The 4,360-nt window shown below is 37.8% G+C and overlaps 1 pseudogene; it reads left to right on the top strand.

Moving 5' to 3' along the window:
• Positions 1–994: 994 nt before the first annotated feature.
• Positions 995–1,413, top strand: LOC110222216 (ubiquitin-conjugating enzyme E2 C pseudogene; annotated as a pseudogene).
• The last annotated feature ends 2,947 nt before the right edge of the window (positions 1,414–4,360 follow it).

The following is a 4,360-nucleotide window of genomic DNA, read 5'->3' on the forward strand; positions in this document are numbered from 1 at the left end:
CTCTGAAATATGTAGTTATGGTGTTTGCAAAGAAAAATTATAGAGCTTGTTAAGTTAGTCACCAGTGTGACTTCTTGTCAATGTATCGGGTGACCTTGAAAATGATAGAGCAAACAGTGGAAGAGACATCCAGCTTTGCTTTCTTGATTTGGTGATCAGGAAGAATTTTCTCCCCAGGGTAAATATTGAGCTGTTGGTACAACATAAAGTCATAATTTTTTTCCTCTTATATTTTATCTCAGGGTGTTCATATGTGTCTGTCTGTATGTGTGCGTGTGTGTGTGTGTGTGTGTGAGAGAGAGACAGAGAGAGAGAGAGACAGAGAGAGAGATTCTCCTAGAAGGCTGTAGTGACCCTCCTCACTCTTTGTTCTACTCGCCTACCCCAGGAATAATGGGGCCAGAATGTGCTCAGGACTTGGAAGCAGGAGGAGTAGAAGGGCAGAGGAGGGAAAAAGTAGAGTTCAAAGAAAACCAAAGGTATCTGTACCCACTAACCTTTAGCTGCCAAGAGAACTACTGTGTCAAACAGGGCAGAAATGATGCAGAACATAGCTATGTAGACATTTGAGAAGTTAAGGACTAAAGGGAAGAAGCACAGGCCTGGGAGGACATTCTCTCTATGAGTAGGCCTGTGATTGATCCCACTCCATTGCTTCACCAGCAATAAATAAGCTGGAGAGAGTGACTGGGAATCCACACAGCCCTGTCCATGAGCCTGTTATGCCTGGAAGCAGTTAAATGACAGGATCAAAGCTTCCAGCCAGCAACAAAGTGAACAGAGTAGGAATCAGTGCCCCAGATCTCTAGTTTCCTCAACTGACTAGATGTCAACTATCCAGAGAAGCTGCCACCCGGGCATTTCTCTTCCTTTAACTCCTGCCCTAAACCATGATCCAACCGCAGCTAACATCGCCCCTACTGCCAGTAAGGAGGCTGAGCCTGAGGTTGGTGGGGCTTGTAAGCCTGTGGGCGAGAGGTTGTAGCAGGAACTGATGACTCTAATGCTGTCCAGAGACTACAAAAAAATCTGCCTTCTCAGAATCAAACAATCTCTTTAAGTGGATTGGGACTATCCACAGAGCATCTGAGATAGTATATGAAGACCTGAGATACAAGCACTCCAAGTTCCCCAGTGGCTAGATATATAATGCTCCCACTGTGAAGTTTGTCACACCCTGTTACCATCCCAGTGTGAATGCCCAAGATGGTATCTGCTTGAACATCTTGAAAGACACGTGGTCGCCCTGTTTGACATCAGGACTATCGTACTCTGTAACCAGAGCCTGCTGGGAGAACCCGACATCAACAATTCATTGAACACACAGGCTGCTGAACTCTGTACAAACTCCACAGCCTTAAAAAGTACATGCTAGAAAGCTACATGAAGCAGATGACCAGCCAAAAGCCCTGACCCTGGTTGCCTAGCCTCCCTTCCCTTCAACCTGTGTATATGTATATATGTATATATGTGTGTGTGAGTGTGTGTGTGTGTATGTGTGTCTTTTCCACTTCCTCATGACCTGTCTTCTCTCTCTTCTCTCTGCTGTGCAAGACTATATCATAAACTGTTACTCTTTTGATATTTTTCTTGTTTTTTAACTAAATCTTTAGTCCTCATTGTTAATATATAAATAAATTTTGTTTCAATAAAACACCTAGGAGGCCATGAATGAAGCAGTATTCAAGATACATGTAAGGTCTGACATCAGAAAGGTTTGCAAGATCCTGACAGAAGCAGCTGATGAGGATGACTGAGTCTAAGGACTTGAACTAAGTTGCTGCTACTTTTAGGTATAGACTAGCTAAGGGCTGCCTGGGTCTGAGAGGATTACGGGCTACGTATCTGAGTAGTAGTTGTTTTAACATATTTTATTTTATTCCTTTGGTTTCTATGATAATGAGTTTGTATACAGTAAAGTCATGTTTGTGTGCTCACTTCTCTGATGATGTGTTTTTGTGACTGATATCCATTTAAAATCATTATGGAAGGAAAGAGAGTGAAGTGGGTAAGAGCTGAGCCAAAAAAAGAACAAGAAAGAAAGAAGGAAAGAAGGAAGGAAGGAAGGAAGGAAGGAAGGAAGGAAGGAAGGAAGGAAGGAAGGAAGGAAGGAAGGAAGGAAGGAAGGAAGGAAGGAAGGAAGGAAGGAAGGAAGGGAGGAAGGAGGGAAGGTAGGAAAGAAAGAATCCTAAGCTATTAGATAAATCCACACAGTACTATGGACTAGATTAATAAGCACTGCCTGACTCCGTTGTCCCCTACCCCATGCCTTCCTCCCAAAAAAAAAAAGTGGATATAGAGGTAGCCAACTCTCACAGAACTATAGACAGCTTGACATTTACCTAGAGCACACTCTGATGTTTGGTGGAATATTTTTGAGGAGGGTCAGCCAACTGAAAAGCAGATCCCTTGTGGTTAAAAAAAAAAAACCCTGTAAATTTCATGAAGGCAAAGCCATGCTTAAAATATTTCCCAATAGCTAGCAGTATTCTGCACATAGATATTTTAGATATATTTGTTTTAATGAATATCAGTACCCCTGTTCATTAGTACTATATATAGTATACCACATTCAAACTGTTAACCCTTGCTTGATAGATCTAGATAAGTATAAATAAGTGTCCTGAAAACTTCTGACTGGGGGTTGGGGGGAGGGGGGAGAGTTACAACAGAACTAAAACATCTCTTCAGCACAATGTGAGATATATGATAGGTGCTTAATTAATGCATATTGACTGACTATAATAGTGAATTGAATTAAATGAAGAATTAATCAGGGGCACACTTACTTCTATACTTTCTGTGTGCCACCCTAGTTTATGGGAGGTTCTCAGCCAAACTGAGTTTTATGTGACCTTAGACAAATGACCTAACCTCTCTGGGATCAGTTTTCTCATCTGTAAAATAAAGGCATTTGGACCAGATAATCTCAAAGGTCCCTTCCAGCTTTAAGTCTATGATCTTATCCATTAAATTATACATGGACTTTCACTAAAAAGGATGTAAGTTTACAGGGAAAGTCCTATAAAGGATTTTTAATTCTCTCAAACAATATTATATTTCTGCATCTTCCATAGCAACTACCAGGTAGTTAATAGTTCCTGAATGGGGTAACCCAGTCATAGCAAATAGATTTCTTTTATTTGTGGATAACTGAGAGATACAAGAATGTAAGTCATTTTTAAAATGTAATTGTTTAAACAATGGTATGTAGATTGCAATTTTCTACTTATGAATTTCAAAATATTACAATTAATCTAAGAAATTAAAGAAACCAACTTTTGAGTACCAATGAAGTATTTTCCACTGATCTTGCTATTATATAAGCTCAAGTTCTCTAAATATTTAAAGTTTTGTCTTTCTGAATCAATAAGTTAATCAATGAACATTTATTAAGTGCCTACTATGTGCCAGCCACTATGCTAAATGCTGGGGATACAAAAAGAAGCAAAAAACTACCACTGCCCTCATGGAGCTCACAATATAACAGGAGAGATGATAAGCTAACGAATATGTACAAACAAGCTATATACCAGATAAACAGAAAATAATTTACAGAAGGAGGACATTAGAATTAAGAGTGGCTGGGAAAGACTTCTTGTAGAAGATGAAATTTTATTTGGGGCATATTTCCTAGAATTCCTGGCTTCTTTTAAGTCCCAACTATAAATATACATACATATACATATACATATACATATACATATACATATACATATACATATACATATACATATACATATACATATACATATACATATACATATACATATACATATACATACACATACACATACACATACACATACACATACACATACACATACACATACACATATACATACACATACACATATACATATACATATACATATACATATACATATACATATACATATACATATATAAGTACATGTATATATACATGTGTACAATATACCTTGTGCATTTTACATATATACATACATGTATACATGTATATGTGTATATGAATAGTGGGCCTGGAAATTAGGAAATCAAACATGATGACAAGGAACAATAAAATCTCATGGGTCAAGGAAAGCAAAGGTCTAAAATGCAGTATGTTATGTAACAGATAGTAATCTAGTTCAGAAAACAGAACTGGGGATCAGAATATAGAAATAAGTCAAATCCAAGGCAGGTATTATTTGCCCTAAAAATTGTTTATTTTATGCTGGAACCAGTGACTGGATATGGTCTATAGTTGCCTAGAACCAAAGATATTATACAGATAAATCTACATAGTTTATTGAAAAGCACACCAGCAATAATTAGCTACTTGAGAGGTGATAGAAGGTTTAGGATTATTCTTAAAGCTAAACATGAGTTTAAAAAAAAA

Source organism: Phascolarctos cinereus, unplaced genomic scaffold (assembly GCF_003287225.1).
Source record: "Phascolarctos cinereus isolate Bilbo 61053 unplaced genomic scaffold, phaCin_HiC Scaffold_726;HRSCAF=1367, whole genome shotgun sequence".
Classification (NCBI taxonomy): Eukaryota; Metazoa; Chordata; class Mammalia; order Diprotodontia; family Phascolarctidae; genus Phascolarctos; species Phascolarctos cinereus.